Here is an 18,648-nt window from a genome sequence, read left to right on the forward strand (position 1 = left end):
AGAACCATGCTCCACATCATGTTATAAGTGATGAACAAGTAGAATGAGTAAGATGGAGGAAAGAGAAACAAAAGGTAGATGTTTCAGAATTTTTGAAGTTAGTTTTTTAACAACTTTTGACATATCGAAACTGTCCATTACACGAAGAAATGAGAAAGTGAGGTAGTGTAGGATGAAGTAGGAAGTGAGGTGAAGAAAATGGTGAAAGAATGAAGTAGAACTGTTAAGTATCGAGAAAGATATGAAGTTCGAAAGATGGCTCGAAGAAAAGTTTTTTTTTTTAATTTTTATAATGAACTTTCGGAGCTCCAACAGCATGCAAAAAGAGGAAGAATGAGACGTGTGAGAGGTGATACAAAAACTAGGCCGTGGGGTGAATCCAACGATGTAAAAAAGAGGCGAAATGGAGTTATAACGAATAAGATAGAAGGGTTTGAAGTGGTGGTGAGAAAAGAAGGTAAATTTGGGCAAGAGATGGTGAGTTTGCATCTTTTTTTTGAAATTTGAGGTCAAAATATAATTTTTTTAACGTTTTCCATTTCAAATGTGATGGTAAGGGTATAGATTTCAAAATTTTTAAGGGTAAAATTGAAATTATTTGAAGTTTGGGAGTGTAATTGAAAATCGAGACAAAATATAAGGGTAAATATAAAATTTTCTCGATTTAAAAACTGCAAAATTTCTCAATTTCTCATTCTTAATTTCTATATTTGAGAAGCTGAGAAATTTCACAGCTTTTTTTAAAGAAACCGTAAAAACAAATTAGGGTAAATTATGCAAAATGGTCCCTTAGTTACACAATGTGTCAATTTTGTCCCTGTTGTTTCAATTTGCTCGATTTTGTCCCTTAATTTAACAGATTGTGTCATTTTAGTCCAATAAATAACGGTTATTAAGTTTGGTTGATGGAAAGTCTACACAATGTATCAATTTGGTCATTGTAGTTTATACAATTTGTCAATCTGGTCTCTATTATTTTAATTTGCTCAATTTTAACAGGGACCAAATTGACACATTGTGTAAACTACAGAGACCAAATTGACACATAGTTTGACTTTCTGTCCACCAAACTTAACAATCGTTATTTATTGGACTAAAATGACACAATCCGTTAAATTAAAAGGCAAAATCAAGCAAATTGAAACAACATGAACTAAATTGACACATTGTGTAAACTACATGAACTATTTGTATAATTTACCCAAAAAATAATGTAACCCAAAAAATTCCAAAGTAACAATGAAATTTCTCGCTCTCATTTTTATTTTACAATTTTATATTGACTATATATCTTGTTAGAAAAATCTTTTTAATAGGCTCCTAATACTGTGTTTGGTTAGGGGATTTATGAAGGGATTTGGAAAAGAAAGGGAAATGGTAGGTGAAATATAGGCCCTATTGGACAAATTGGATTTTAGCATTTTTTAGCTGAAATTAGGGATGCAACTTGGGCGGGCTTAACCCGAGCAACCCGAACCCAGCTTGAATTTTTTTAGGGCATGAACAAGATATTTTCAAATTTGGTACGGGCTTGGAAAAAAATTCAGAAGTTCGAATTAAATTTTGGTGAGCTTGGACAAAGACGTCAAACAATCCGAACAACCCAAAACCTGAATTATACATTTATAGAAATATAAAAATATTAAATATACATATAAATTATTAGTCATTACATGATATTAAAGTAATTTAGATTATTAAATCATATTAAATATATATTATATATACAAATAATATAAAATCTTACTTTTTTTATTTTCACTTAAAGTTGTAAAGACTATTATAGTAGCATCTCTCTTACATTATATAAATTATTTATTTTGATGGTATTAATGATTTTCTATAAATAAAAAAAATGTAAATAGAGTCAAATTTTAATAATTTAATAATATAGTTGGAAAAAAAAAAAAAACTTCATTTACAATTCGGGTAACTCGGATAATTCGGGTTTAACTCGAGTCGGGCTTTGATAGGTAACCTCAGGTTACAATTCTGACTTGGGCAGGTCTCAGCAGAACTTGGATTGGGCTGGATAACTTATAACCCGACCGAACCCCGCCCGAGTAGCAACCCTAGCTGAAATCCACAAAAAGAAAAAATAGACTAAAATAGCTAATCAGACAAAATGTCACATTAAATTCATAATCATTTTATTTTTTTCCTCACAAATATCACATCCAACTACACAAAAAACTATCTTTCTAAATACAAAAATTTTAGCCTACTAAAATAGTAACTTCCCAAACACTCAACTAGATTCACACCCCTTTTCTCTTTTCTTTTCTAAATCTTTTCTCAAATCTCCAACCAAACATAGCGTAAGAATACAAATTTTAGGAAAAGACAGATTTATAAAATAAAAGTTATGAAATTTTAAAATTTTGAATAAAAAAGCATTATGCGTTTTGCACGTTTTAATAACATAAGGCTATTATAGTCAAGAAGGTGATGTGTTTGCCCTAATATGTTAACAAAAATTTCGAAAAATTCTATTTTCACACACCTAATTAGCTCAGGGTATACACTTAATGAAATATTAATTTAATGACAATTATATCCTAAATAAAAATGATCATAATAGACATCTAACAACACCGATAACATTATATGAAAAAATTCTCTATACACATTTTTTAAGAATAAAAAAAAATCTCAATGTACACCTTTTGAGTTAAAAAAAAAAATTAAACTTAGTTTTTCCATTGTTGTCACTTTGCTTATTACATACTCTACACTCCTTTATTGCTTACAAAGTAATACTCTCAAAACATCTCTTATATTGCTTTAATTGCCCCTTTCCATGTTTCTCTCACGTAAGATCAAATTTGGATTAGAAAAACATGCTTATTACAATATGAAAGCTTTTTTTTTTTTTGAAAAAATAGTATCAAATTGATTCACTTGTCCTATAAAATTAAACAGAGTCTCTCACTATCAAATTGGTCTATCAAATTTTAATGCCTCTTCAAATGCTTTCATTTTAATGTCTCTCAACTACAACCCTCGAATGCTTTCACTTTTCAATGCCTCCTCAAATGTTCCAAATAGTGCCGATTCTCCATAGTACCAATGCTAATGGGAAAAAAAATGAAGATCAATATTGACATTGAGATTAAATTGGGTTATAACCAATTACAAGTAAAAATTTAAAATTTCTGTATATTGTTTCGTACCTCTATGTAAACCAATTTGATAGACCATGTTGTATTAGACCTCTCAAGAACCTTCTTGGCCAAGCAATACAGTTCCACACAGTGAATATGTAGTTTTTCACTATGTAAACATAAAAATCCTAAAACCAAAAGACCAAACAAAAGCGTCAGAACAAAAACAAAAAAAGTGTGGAAAGGAGGGTTAAATGGTGGCGTCAAGATCCTCTAGAGTGAAAAGCCTACAGTCATCTCCTAGAATGATCAATCTAACGGCTGACAATAAACCTCACCAAAACGACGTTGTTTTGGTGAGTAATTTGAAGAAGAAAAAACAAACAAAAAAATTATTCCATGGCTCTCCTCTCCTTTTTTCACTCTACCTTTTCTCTTCTATTTTCTTGCTCAAGAAAACCATTCAAAATCAAGAAATCTCACAAACCCATCTCTGAAAATCAATCCATGGCTCAAGAAATCGAAAAACCCAAAAAGGTTCAATACCCACACGACTCAACCTGTTATAAAATCACCGACAAGATCGTCCAAGGAATGAGTGCGATTGTCTACAAAGCCATATGTATTTCGATGAACTTGACTGTCGTAGTGATCAAATCAATCGATCTCGAACCAATCTCGAAAGTGTTCGTCGAGGAGCCAAGACAATGTCGCTTTTCTCTCATCCCAACATTCTCAGAGCTCATTGTTCATTCATGGTGGATCATCGTCTTTGGGTAGTCATGACTTTTTCGTTCTCTTTAGTCGATCATGACTTTTTCGTTCCCAGATGGTTTATCTGAGAGCCTTGCATTGCTGTGATTCTCAGAGAAACTTTGAATGCTCTATCTTATCTTTTGTCCCAGATGAATTATTATTATTATTATTTTTTTTTTTCAAATCAATCCATGGTTTTTCGATTTCTTGAGCCATAGATTGATTTTCAGAGATGTATTTGTGAGATTTCTTGATTTTGAATGGTTTTTTTGAGCAAGAAAATGGAAGAGAAAATGAGAGAAGGGCCATGGATTGATTTTTTTTTTTTTTTTTCAAAGTATTCGCCAAAATGACGTCGTTTTGGTGAGGTTTAATGTCAACCGTTGGATTTATTACTCTAGGAGATGACTGTAGGCTTTTCACTCTAGAGTATCCTTTCACTGAATGGTGTGTGTACAACGATTATGAGTGAAGGGTATAATTATAATTTTTAATATGTGAATTGAGAAAATTAATTAATAATCAAATTAATAAGCGTGCGTACTGAAAAAAAATATGTATTAAAATAATTAAGTGTGTGAAAATAGAATTTTTCAAAAATTTCCTAGGACTTAATCTAGTAAAACTGTAGATTATGGTGAAAATTTCATTTTTAGGCTAATATTTTGATTCGATGATCGATTACATTCTTAAATTTTAAATAATTTTAATTTTTTTCTTAAAATTTTTGAAATCGTATCAATTTCACCTCACGGTAGATTTAAACAGAAAAAAATTAAAAAAATTATATTTTAACTCCAATTTTAAAAAAGAAAGATGCAAACTTATCCTTAAATACCCGAACTCACCGGCTCTCTTTTGTGCACCTCTCCTTTCTAGCCTTTGCTAGTGGCTAGCCTTCCTCCTCCCTTCGGCCTCCGTCGATCGGTAAAATCTCCTCAACAATGCGGCGATGGTGCACCAAACTTCGATTACTGGCCCTCCATTACTCCATTACTCTACCCAGAAACCAACCCAGCTCTCTGTCATCATCATTATGATCATCATCATCATCTTCTCATCGTTTCCTTCACTCTTCTCCTCAGCTTCTTCACAACCCCCTTTATTATCCTTGGTTTTTTTTTCAAATTTTAAGTCCCTTTTCAGTGCCTTTTTAGCGTCACATCATCCTTTTTGCTCAATCAGTTCTCTCGCCTCTGCTTCCCCACATCTCTGTAAGTTCAAGGGTTTGTTTTGTTTTCTGTTTGTTCTCTCTCTCCCCCCCCCCCCCCCCCGGGGCGCTTTGCCTGTTTGGTTTCTGGGAAAATGATGCAATAGGTGTTTTCTGATTGTTGTGGGTATGTTATAGCTTTACTTCTTTATGCTGTGTCTGTTTGATTGTTGAGAGAATGTAGCAAAGAAAATGCAATCCAATTTTGACAATTGAAGCATTTCGTTTAGTTCTATGTTAATTGGTTTTCTTGGTAGCCAAACAGTGCGTGGAGTTATGTTTTCATGTCATGAGTGCATACTGATTCTGGAAACATTTTAATTTTTAATTTTTTTTTTTCTTGGTTACCCCCTTTGGTTGCTGAGAACATATGGGATACTGGGATAACAATATCCAATCCAATTTTTTGTGATTTAATTGTTTTTTTTAATTTTTTTGTTCATCGATTTCTTGGCAGCCATTTAGTGTCCGAAGTAGGGGTTTAAATTTTTATATGATGGGTGCTTACTGATTCCGGGCATGTTGCTTTCTTTTCCCGTTTGGTTACTGAAGAAATGTAATCCAAAATGAAACGTTGTTCGTAGGTTTATCACTTTCAGAAGTGATTGAGACCCTTCAATCACCAACTCCCATCAATCCCCCACACATGTTGAGATTGGTGATTGGAAGAGAAGAAAAAAATAAAAATAAAAATAAAATCTAACCAATCACAAGTTAAAGGAAGTCATGGGGGTCACCTTTGAGGGGGTCCGAATTCATAATATATGTGTCCATGCACATATTATAAAGCAATAAGTGATTGAGACCCTCTCAATCACCAATTCTCACCAATCTCGCACACGCATTAAGATTGGTGATTGGAGGAGAAGAAAAAATAAAAATAAAAATAAAATCTGGCCAATCACAAGCCAGAGAGGGTCATGGGAGTCACCTTTGGAGGGGGTCTAAACCATTTTTCTTATTGCTTTATAATATTTGCATGGATACATATATTAATGGATACCCATGCATATATTGTTAGTCTAAAGGAATTTATTTTTGCAGTGGCAGTGGGAGGATGAGGGCTAGCTGCTGGCGGTGGTAGCCGGCGAAGAGGTGAAAGAAAAGAGGGTGGATTTGTGTATAAAATTGTGGATTTGTATCTTTTTTTTGAAATTTAAATTTTAGGTTAAAATGTAATTTTTTTTGACTTTTTCCATTTAAATTTGACGGTACAGGTAAATTGATATGATTTTAAAAAATTTGAAAGTAAAATTAAAATTATTTAAAGTTTGGAGATATTATAATTGATCATCGAGACAAAAATAAAATTTTCTTGTAGATTATGGTACCTTTTTTAGTGCTGTAACCAAGAGGAAAAAAAAAAAAAAAAAAAAAAAAAAAAAAAAAAAAAAAAAAAAAAGTAGTCTCGAAGCTAATCCATTGTCTGACAATCCTTGCTCTCATAGCATTTCCGGTCTAACATGCCAAACCCATTGCTTCAACTTTAGCTAATAAGAAAACAAATCTAAAGCTTTGGATGTCTTTGCACATTTGGATTGTCTAAAAATCAATGTGTATCGTGCAATACTGCAATACATTTTAATACATTAAATATGATTTTTTGAAAACTTTCTTTTTGATATTGTTAGAATTTAGGCGCCCATGTGACATGACCCTCATAATTTTTTGAACTTGAACCTTTTGAACCTTATCCAAATGGGTTTTGAATTTGAATTCAAACCTATTTGGATAGCCACTCAGGATATATATCTATCATATCATGATATTGATAGATGATATAGATGTCAGATATTATCTCATATAACAAATATGGATAAATGAGATAAATAGATTATATATCTGATATATGGGATAGGGGTGATTAAGTGGGAAAATAACGTATGTTTGAGTTTTTCTCATATACTGACTCTCTCCCAAAAATAACGATCAAAGCCATTTGCACTGTGATTTATGTGGGTGATATTCACTATTATAATATCACCCCATTGTTGGGTTGATTGACCAGATTCAGGAAGCTTGTGATTTACTCACGAGATCCTTCAATTCAGACTCTGTTTGAAAGGTATGACCATAATTTTTGTTCCGCTGCGTTATACTTTGTTTACATTGGTATCAGAGCGATGATGGATATTTTCGTGTTTCCTTTAATCATGTGTATATTTTTATATGTATATGTATACATTATATACATGAATGTTTGTAAAGGAGAAAAAAATTTACTTTTATTAGATTAAGAGCATAAATATTTTTTTTATGTTCATTAATGTCTTTTTTAATACCATAAATGGTTTTATTTTTGAAAAAAGAAGTCCGGCAGTACAAAAAACGGACCAGAAAACACCATGGAAGGCGGCGCGTGGTTTGCACGCGCCACCTGACGCCGTGAGCTACTCCCACGCGCTGCCACGCACTGCCACGCGCCAGCTGCCCAGCCGACGCGCCTGCACGCACCCTCACGCGCGTCAGCGGCGCTATCCACGCGCGCGCCCTCCGCGCCACGCACGTGCGCCATGCCCCGAGCCGCGGGTTAAGCCGCGCACCGAGCCGCGCACCGAGTCGGGCTCGCTGAGCCGAGCCGTTTTCCTCCGCCGGCTCGGCCGGCTTGGCTACTGATGTATTAGGCGATGTTTGTTTTGTTTTTAATTCTGAATCGCGTTAAATTGCCATAATTAATTCGTTATAGCTTTGTTTTAAGCATGGTTGGTATCGTTAGACTCAGAATTAAATTTTTTATCTTTTGTAAAATTTTGAAAATTTTGTAAAAATAAAAAATATTTTTCCTGAAATAATAATTCATTATTTCTGGTTTAAAATGCATCTGGTGTTGCATCATTAAGTTTCTGGGGCTGAATTTTTTATTGTAGACTACTATTACAGTTTACTGTTTACTGGTATAATTGTAGCATTTTAACAGATTCTGGAATATTTATTTCTAATTTTATGTGTGTTTATTAGTTATTTAAAATTCCAGAAAAATTTAGAAAAATTCCAGAAAATTTCAGGATGATGTACTTTCTGTTATGGCATAATTTGAATATTTAATACAACATATTATTTTTTTTAGAGTTTCTAATATGTTGTAATTAGAAAAGCATGATTAGTTATTTATTTATTTATTTGAATTCTATTATTAAATGAATATAGCATGAGTTATTTGTAAATTTACATTAAGATGCTATTGTATGAAATTTATCATGCTTTGACATGCCATAGTCAGTGGGAGGTTGTTCGGTTAAGAGAAATCTTTGTAGATTTACTCCCGAAAATCAATATTTTGCGCATAAATTAAATTAAATTTTGGATAATTGTCACATGTGGCGCAAGAGATGATTACGAGCATAGCGGATTTTCGATCTTGCGGCTTATGTAATATTGTCACTATTTAATTTAGATTTTTGTGGCAAAATTATATTATGCTAATCAAATTAATCCCAATGCGAATTTCTCTCTAAATTGACTTAGTTTATGGAAGTCAATTGGTTGACCTAGACTTAGTAAAGATGTTCAAATGTGAACAATGTAATCCCATTCTTTAGATGAGCAAAAGTCTTGGAGACTTTAGGTCAAGTCTTAATTGAGCCAAAGTAAGGAAACATGACTCAAAGCCGCGGTGGTTTTGTTGCCTTGTTTGGCATAATAAAAACTAATGTGTGCGCTATAGTTAGCGGCACGCTACGTAGTTTTGGTTGGCGAGTTTTGGAGTTATGAAATTAGTAAGCCCTCAATAGATCTGTATATGATCTTGACTATTGAGCTGCGCGGATTGACTTTGTAATTTGACTTGTAAATAATGTTACATCATTGGATGAAGTAACATTCAAGAGTCACATCATCCAAGAAATGCGAGCTTAAATAAATTAGTCATTAAGTGTAAGACGAGTAGCCAGTTTGAGCAGTGTTTTGCTCTCTACCCAATTATTGGGAGTGGATGGAGCAAAATTTCATGCACTATAATAGTGTGCGTTGAAATATCACGTGAAGTTAAAAGATTAACGCTTAGAAGCTGCAAAATATATTAACACTAAGTGAAAAGATTAGCGCTTAGAAGCTGAAAAATCTATTAGCATTGCCAACTTGTCTAAGTCTGGACACTTACTGTTTCCACACCTGAGTGTGAGACATGAGGAGGGACTTCTTTGTATGATTCCTTAGCTAGGCTAACGTTTTTTTTAATAACGTTTAGCACTAAGCGCAAACGTTGCGGCATAGTGATGAAAAGGTCAAGGCCGACAAGGTTGTTATGACTCTAAGAATTTGACGCATCGCTTGTGAGAGCATTGTGTTGAATTAGACTCTTTAGCCTAATTCGCGCTTAAGTTACTTTGGAGCTGTCATAGTTGATAGCTTATTCTCTCTTTCTTGTGGATAGTAGAATTAATTGCAAGTAACTATGAAGCGAGAAATAGATATGGCAAGAGGAGTATTGTCATCTTTCAACTAGATGCAGTAAAGTGTATGGAGAATAAAATTGACTTGAAGGTGCAGGGGATTAGCACTTACTAGTTAAATTTGCGACTTAGGTGCACTTGATATCTCCATGACATCCTTTTATGATCTAGTGAATATGAATTAGTCGTGAGTCATTACCTAGTTGGGCCTAAACCTTTAAAACTTGTCTTCGAGAACTCACACATTAAGATGATTGGAATTAGTTTATGACATTGGTCATGAACCAGTGGCTTATTATACTTAATCACATTAATGAGATGATGACACGATGGTTTGAGTAGGCCTTCTCGGGCCCACTAGCTTATGACATCCTTCTCTCATGTGAATGTGTAACTTTGTTCGCAATGGGTGCGCACAAGTAAGTAGAAAAGTCATAGAAGGTCATTTGTTTTGGCGCATTTAGTCCACTATGATATTTGTGACTAGATATGTGTAAGGGTATGATAGCTAAGTCTCCATCTCGACACATTTATAGATTACGATACACATCTGAGTCAAGATTATTTGATCTCCCATAAGTCAAAAGTTTTGAGATGATTTTTGACATTGCACATATGAGGTTGAGATCAATTAGATAACAGTTTTCGTGCTTTTAGTTTTGACCAAGGTGGCGAGTATCTATTTGAGTTCTTTTTAGAAAACTCTGTAAAGAGAGATGGATGCTTAGAAAATTGATTATTCCTAGTACTCAACAACACAATGGTGTAGTAGAGATAAGGAATTAAATATTGTTAATGTTAGGTGGATAATGGCGCAAGATGTTTTCCAATTGGAAATTGCACTAGTTTGTTGCCTATATCCCTAACTAAGGAATATCCTAGAACGATTTTAGATGTAAAATTGCAAACCCATTGACTTATCTATCAGTAAAAGCCAGAGCCTTAGCTATTGAGTGAATCCTTAGATTGTCTTTGGGAGAAACAGATGACCTATATTCCTTGATCTTTTCTTTGTTGTGGGAGCCTAAAATACACTATGTGGGCGTATTCGGCATGATAAGTGTTATCTTTGGTAAATGGTCAACTGAGTTGTTTAGACATTGACCTTGCTCATTAGACTGTGGATAAAATGCATTACTAGTAGTATATTAATTTGCTCCATATAAGATTCAATGCGCTAGTTGGGCGCATTAAGAATGAACGTAAATTGGCCACCAAAATATCTTTAGAGATGTTATTGCGCAAGAGGTAGTGATCTTAAATTACTTCATGTGAGGCGCATATGGTGGATTCCGTTGTATATACTTATTGCAAGAGGTGTTGATAAGGCTTATGTTTGGAATCTATAATTGCGCAAGCTGTGGTTTTTTTTTTTAAAATCGATCACTTATTTTGAGATGATGGGATGTTGACACTATTATGGTTTGTGTCATAATGATTAGCAAATGATGATGTCAGTAGGCAAGATTGGCTCACTCACACGAGCAATCGCCTTTGGCGCTTGGCAGCGAGCAAGGATGAGACTAGTGATATTTTTATTTGAAGCCAAGAGAGGCTTAAAAAATCCACTATGTATGTCGCCTTGGTTACAACCAAGATGAGGTCGTGTTAAGGATCAAATATGGATGTTAGTACCCACTTTCCATATTGTGCCTGTTATGATTAGCCAGATGCGAGATCTCATTTGGCGCCTAGAAGGCGAACAAATAGAGAATTCGGGTTAGGCACTAGAAAGTGGCTAGAGTAATATCTGTACGGTGTATCAAGTATGACGTCACTCTTTATGAAAGACTTAGTCCACCGTAGCATGTATTCATACTATATGTGCTTGGCGACTGAGTAATGAGGTGAGAGAATGGATCCCTGCTTCCTCACCGTATGAGTCTTACGTGTCATTATTGATATGACTTTCATTTATCCTTTTGTGGCTTTTGACTATGTTACAAGGTAAGGGGTTGATGTTCTACTACTTTGGTATGTTGCCTGCGGTCATGCATGATTCGGCCTTAAGGGACATCACTGGGAAAACGGTCAATCCTAAACTAAATGACATGAGTGCAAAGGGAAGATCATCTAGTATTACACCACTGTTGTATATTCACTGCCGGCAACTCACATCGCTCTGTATGAGAGGCAAATTGAGTGTGAATATATTGCAAGAATTGAGAGGGTCAAACATGCGCTTTTTGAGGGATTAGAGATGTTTTTTGGACCGGTGTAATTAGATGGGTCGGGGGTATATGAGACACTATTTCTGTTCTTTTTGGGTTGATGTCTCTATACTGGCTCATTTTGAGTTTCTAGTATAGAGCTCCCACATGCAAGTGTTCTCAACAGTCGCACGGTGCAGTGGCTAGTATGAGATTGTTTATTTTTTGGAGAGATTGAGATAGAGACGTGGCAGTGTCATGCCAACTCATGTCCGAGTGGGAGATGTTAGAATTTGGGCGCCCATGTGGCATGACTCTCAGAACCTTTTGAACCTGAACCTTTTGAACCTTATCCAAATGGGTTTTGAATTTGAATTCAAACCTATTTGGATAGCCACTCAGGATATATATCTATCATATCATGATATGGATAGATGATATAGATATCATATATTATCTCATATAACAAATATGGATAAATGAGATAAATAGATTATATATCTGATATATGGGATATGGGTAATTAAGTAGAAAAATAACGTATGTTTAAGTTTTTTCCATATACTGACTCTCTCTCAAAAATAACGATCAAAGCCATTTGCACTGTGGTTTGTGTGGGTGATATTCACTATTGTAATATCACCCCATTACTGGGTTGATTGACCAGATTCAGGAAGCACGTGATTTACCCACGAGATCCTTCAATTCAAACTCTGTTTGAAAGGTATGACCATAATTTTTATTCCGCTGCGTTATACTTTGTTTACAGATATGTTGCTTGAAAATTTAATTTCAATATTTGTGTAGTAAAGTTTTGAAATTGTCTCTATTGAAATTGAAAATTATCATTTTTTTGCTATAGTTTTAATTTGTTTTCAATTTGCCCCTCACTAGACAAATATTATTGTCCGACCTTAAAAATTGGTTTTTAGGTTAAACAATAAAAGGTATGGGACAAGGAGATATCCTTTCTTAAGGTAAGGTTAGCTAAATAACACTTGCAAGGAAACATTTTTTTTTTTTTTTGGACAAGGAAATTAGCAAGAACCGTACACCAAACTAAGGAAAAAATCTTATTCAAGACAAAGGAAAAATTTCCAAATGAAACACTAAGGAGAAACTATGTATATATCTTACGTAACAAAGCAAAAGTCGATCATAAAAATTCGACAATAGAATAAGCCTGAGATAAATACATAGGCTACATTCATCTGTGTAAATAAGTTACAAGCACACCATAAACAAAAAACAAAACACAAATCCTCAAACCCATAACGTCCAGGCAGTGGTAGCAGCAGATATGGCTTTGGAAGACGATAGATCTTGGAGATGAGATACATTTTTATGATTGTTTTTTCTGCAATATGTTTTTTTTATATTTAATAGCGGAGATCTATTTAAAGAGCCAGAATCGGATGAAGAGTGTGAGAAGTAAACCACCATCAGTTAATTACTATCAACAATGGAAGAAGAGAAAATTTTAGTACTTCTCAGGAGTCTAAATGAAAATACTTGGTGTGTTTGGTTTGTGTTTGTAGAGTAGTTTTTGAGATAAAAAGTATAAAAACTTATTTGGTTTGTTTTTTTTCAGAAATAGTTTTGAAAAATTGTTTTGGAGAGAAAGTTTTAAAAAAAGTGATTGATTTGATATGTGTGAGCGAGAAAGTAATTTTAAAAAGTAAGTAACCAAACTAAATTTTAAATTTTTTTTAAAAAAAAATTATTTGATTTGATTACTTTTAAAAATTTGTTTCCAGAAAAATTTTTTGTGAAAAACAAACAAAAACATTATATTTGGGTTCCATTTTCTGACATGACTGTCAAATTTCAGGAGTCTAAGTTGTTTTTCAGCATGACTGTCAAATTTCCGGGTTCTACATGCCTAAGGAGTAATGCAATTTGACCACATTTGGATAATCATTCAGTGCTTTTTCTAAATAAAAAATTAAATTCGCCCGATAACATTCTTAATGCATTGTTAAATGTCTTAGGTGTTATTTGGGAAGTTGATTTGTGGTTAAAATAATAACAAAAGATAAAATATGATATTTTAGTCAGAACAAACAAATTATCACATCTAATCCATAATTATTATATTTTTCTCTCACAAAAAAAATTAAAAAAGTCAAAAAATATTCTTTCCAAATCAAACTTTTTAACCTAAATTAAAATAATTAAAAAAAATAAAAAAATTAAAAAATCAACTTCTCAAAACGGAGGCAAATATTATCCGACTATAATACCAAAATGTTAGGATGGACACAGCTATGATGACCAACCCATCTCAATTCACTTTATTTTTATTTTTTTTAAGAGTTTGAGAGTCATATTTGAACTCTTACCGCCGGAATAAATTTTGAGCAAATTATATCAATAGTTCACAATTTTTTTTAATATTATTTTAATTTTAATAATTTCAATTGATTCAATTTTGATTCTTAATTTTAAATTTTTTATTAATTTGATCCAATTAATAAAGTTGTTGGTTTTTTTTTATGAGAATTAATTACTGAATTGGATGAGGTCAATGGCGGAGTCAAAAAATTAAATCAGATGTGACACTTCATAATTATAACATTGAAATTTTTTACAAAAATATTTCACATAAATTTTTATAATTGACTTCAAGAAAGATAAAAAAAATAATATTATTTGTAACTAATGTATCATAGACAAAAAAAAAAAGTCATGGATATATAACTTAAAATAAATTAGTGGGTGGCACACGCGATGCACGTACAATTTAGATAACTAAAATAAAAATAAATAATAAAGAATTTAATATCATAATATTTATGTTGCTTAAATGATAAATATGTTCTTAATAAAACCCAAGATCTTGGTTTTAAAACTTGCTTATGCTGTGTATAATAATTTTTTTTTTATTTTAACATATATAAAGTTGCCACGTGGCATGTCATGACCCAAACCCGCCCCTTTGGATTAAGGTCATAACCGACCAGTAATTATGAGATTACTTATGACCTCAGTCAAAAATAAAACAATATTTAATGATAGGGGGCCAACCTGCGGAAGTAATATTTACAAAAATTGTCCAACGAGCTGTGCATACATGGCTTAATCAAAACCTTCTCATATGCATAAAATAACTGACACCATGATATATTTACATTATGTATGTACTACGTACATCCAAGATCATTCAAACATTATCATTATCAAAATCCAAGGTTATACACAAAGTTATCATACATGACCATAAGAGAACAAAAACAAAAGTAAGCATGTTGCGTGAGGTGACCTTGGTTGACTCCTCAAAATTTGGTTTCTCATGGCTCACTAAGGTTGAGGCTGGACATCCCACTGCTCACCTACATACATATAAATAAAGAGTGAGCTAACGCCTAGTGAATAATGCTAAAGTAAAGGAGTTCATGAATGAGATTTGTTTAATCCATAGATTATAACCCAAACTTGCTGGTCGATACCAACACAAAACGACCTTAGGTCCAACATATCATATATCTCATCCATATCCATATACTAAACAACCTCGGGTCCAACTCATACTTGCAAAACGACTCTTGGTTCATTACATGCAAAGCGACCTTGGGTCCAATCCACAGGCAAAATGACCTTGGGTCCAACTAATTCATTTCCATATTTATGCGTATCATGATTATGTTTACATTCATCTCCGCATTCAAAACGACCTTAGGTCCAATCATTCCCTTGTTTGGAACGGCCTCTGTCCGTTCAACAATTATACAAAACGGCCTTGGGCCCATTTCATATGCATACAGAACGACCTATGGTCCGTAGAAGCAAATATACGGAACGGCCTTTAGGCCCATTTCATATTTATTCAAAACGACCTTTAGTCCATTCAGGTGATTTCATACTTATCAACTTCGTTATAGTCTTACACAATCAAACGAGAAGAATACTCATCCATAATTCGAATTCACAATTCCAGAACACTTACACATGAATGGCATTAGCAAAAGTAGCTTATACAAACATATCTTTACTAAAGTATTACTCACTGTATTCCGGTGCTTAATTCGTCCTTGCACTTGACCCTATACAATTCATAACACATTGGGTCATAATACAATTCAATATGTTCTTTAATTTGCTTAATGCTCTTAGGCTTCTTTCGTGTCCTTTAATTCATTTAGAATGTCCAATGCATGCCTAAGAGTGCTTTGAAATGAAAGAGAACGGAAAATGAATCATAAAATGACTTTTCAAAATTTCTAAAACAGGGCTCTCTGCTCGAGCGCAGATTTGGTTGCTCGAGCGGACCCTTTCGGTCTGCAAAAGTACTGGTTGCGTGTAATTCACGCTCGAGCAAGATTCTTGACGCTCGAATGTGGAACTTTGCAAAATAGGGTTTGCTCAAGCGTAGAGTTTGCCGCTTGAGCCACAATGCAAAACTCTGCAAAACTTCTAGGAGCTCGACTTTCACGCTCGAGCGACAAGTCGAATTTTGGGTTTTCCAGAACTATGCTTGAAGCTCAAACTTGATGTTCAAAGGTCCAAAACTTGTATTTTTGGTACAAAAACATGGAAAACATTATACAACAAGAGTACATAGACAAATTGAGTCTAATTTGTCCAAAACCATGATCCAAATCCCAAACCATTTCACATTCTTCTTGGTATGTTTAAAATTCATGCAATCAAGCTTCATATCTTCATGGATTATACATGCATGTGAAACATAGACTCCAATTCCATTTCCAATGATAAAAATGTTGTTCAAAATCATGAAGCTCAACAAAGTTATGCATTTGGTACCATATTCTCCATGAATTTGTCAAAATGATATTTAAAATTCTCATGCATGTATGATCTTACATGAATCCTTATCCTATTATCTTCAAATCATGCAATTGAGCCTCATACTCCTATTGTTCATGTATGCATGTCTCAATTGACTACCAATTCAACTTGTTTAACAGGCTAAAAACTCAAATATGAAGAATCTTAGCAATTCGTTACATGCTTATACATATCGGCCCTATTTTCATCATTTCCAACTCAATTCTTGTTCTAAACTTCATATCATCTTTGAATTCATTTAGTTATGAATGTAAACCCATGAATTTGAGTTCAATTACTCACCTAAAAGCTTCAATCTTCCAAATCTTAGCTAGTTCTTGAGTGAATTCCCTTCAATCCTCCAAGATTGAGCTAATTTCCACAAATTGTGTTCTCCCTCTCTCTATAATCGGCTCACTCTCTCTTTCTAGGGTCTGTTTCAGATTTTGAGCTCATAATATGAGTTTAAGTGCATATAGCTCCTATATATATATATATACATATCCTTAATCAAACTTCATTAGCACTGGTTAATTGTGTTTCATTCACTCATATTGAATCTAATTATTTTGATCCGAATCAGTTTTTAATTAAGTTTCACCATAAGCTCTAAAAATTACGCTAATCACAATAATACAGTCAATTTCAGTTTCTATCGCCTCTACGGCCTTGTAGACACCCCATTTTTGACCGACCTTAAGACTCAGACGTCACCAGTTGAGTGCTCGGTGATGTTGCATTTTGTGCTCGTTCTGAGGTTTCAGAGTCTCAGCTGTGAGCCTTGCCTCCAGACTTCGGGACTCTTTTGTGCCTTGCCTCGGTTTGCGAACCAGGTCCTGTTTTCTCTGTTTTCTCTTCCCGAAGGGAGGGAGAGGTCTCGTAGACCATCTCTCAGTGGCCGTAGTCTATGTTTCATGGTCGTAGGCCATTTTTCCCGTTTGGAGCCCGGTTTCCGATTTTCGGAGTCGTCGGCCGTGTGCCTCGGTTCGGGACCGCTTAACTACCTCCATTTACTCCGATTTTTGGCACACACCTTATTTTCTCCCTTTAGAGGAACACTGTGGCCCGGGAGACCACCTTCGTGGTCATACGCCACTTCCGGTGCCTAACAGCCTGTTTTCGGGGCCTCGAACCGCGCGTTTTGGCCCCCGAACCTTCGTCTTGCATCTGTTTTGGTCCATTTTTGGTAGGGACCCTATTTTCATTGTTAGGGAGGTGATAGGATGGTGGCCGGACACCTATTCCCCTGAAAAGCCAATTTTCTCATTTTTTCTCTCCAAAAGCCGGTTTTTCTGACAGAAAGCTAGTTTTTCCTACTTTTGAGTCACATTTTCTGGCCCTTCATACCACCATTGTGATCTACTCATCTGGGAGGCCACCTTTCTGGGTAGGCTGACCAGCAATTTTGCTTGAACCTTTTGACCCCTGGTCGGCCGACCAGGGGGGGTGGCCGGCCGGCCACTTGAACTGGCCGGCCTGCTTATTGCTTTTCCTCTCTTTGAGTGTAATCCAGCTGTGCCAGCTGGAGACCATTTGGTGGATCCTCCATACATGTGTATGGAGGATCTTTGAAGCTTCTAAGAGAATCTTTGGCCTCTCTTCCCTATAAGAGAGGCCCTCCTCTTCATATCAGCTGGTTAGACACTTTTGCTTAAGGCATACAACCTCCCACCTCCATTGCTACTAGTCCAAGCTCCAAAACCCTAACTTCCTTGGTCCATTTACACTATAACCCTTAGCACCACACCTCCATCATCCATTCCAGCACCTTGGAAGCCATTTGCAGAGGTTGGAAGCTCATCAACTTGGTCCAAAAGCTGCTGGAGGTCGGCTCTTCAAGGGTAAGTCCTCATTTCTCCTATTTTTGCATTATTTTGCCCTATACCTTAGCTCCATTTGCAAGCATTTTCGAGCGTTGGTGTAAACTGAAGATAGTCTTATTTTGAGCTCTTCTTCATATTTGTTTAAGAACACTTTTCTGTTTGAGGCCTCCTACACCCTTGCATGCTTTACCCCTCTTTGTAGGCCTATTTTGCATCATATCTTGGTCCTATTTGTGAGCACTTTCGAGATTTTCTATAAACTGTAAAGTGACTTATTTTGAGTCCCTCTTCAACTTTGTTTAAGGATACTTTGTTGTTTGAGGTCATTTACTTCTCCTTTCCCTCTATCTCTCTTTTAGGACTATTTTTGCATCCTATTTCAGCCTTACTTGTGAGTATTTTCGAGATTTTCTCTAAACTGGAAAA

General features: G+C 34.7%; 1 long non-coding RNA gene across 2 annotated transcripts in view; it reads left to right on the forward strand.

Moving 5' to 3' along the window:
* Nucleotides 1-4,682: 4,682 nt before the first annotated feature.
* LOC114317802 (uncharacterized) overlaps nucleotides 4,683-18,648 on the forward strand; it is a 34,592-nt gene continuing 20,626 nt past the window's right edge. Inside the window, exons 1-3 of one of the 2 annotated variants that reach the window (XR_014341274.1) lie at nucleotides 4,693-5,197; nucleotides 6,115-6,180; nucleotides 7,079-7,135. This is a non-coding gene — a long non-coding RNA (uncharacterized LOC114317802). Of the gene's footprint in view, nucleotides 5,198-6,114; nucleotides 6,349-7,078; nucleotides 7,136-18,648 lie in introns of those variants that run through there. The other variant, XR_014341273.1, reaches the window with a different exon arrangement.

This window comes from Camellia sinensis, chromosome 1 (genome assembly GCF_055761805.1).
Source record: "Camellia sinensis isolate YWXY chromosome 1, ASM5576180v1, whole genome shotgun sequence".
NCBI lineage: Eukaryota > Viridiplantae > Streptophyta > Magnoliopsida > Ericales > Theaceae > Camellia > Camellia sinensis.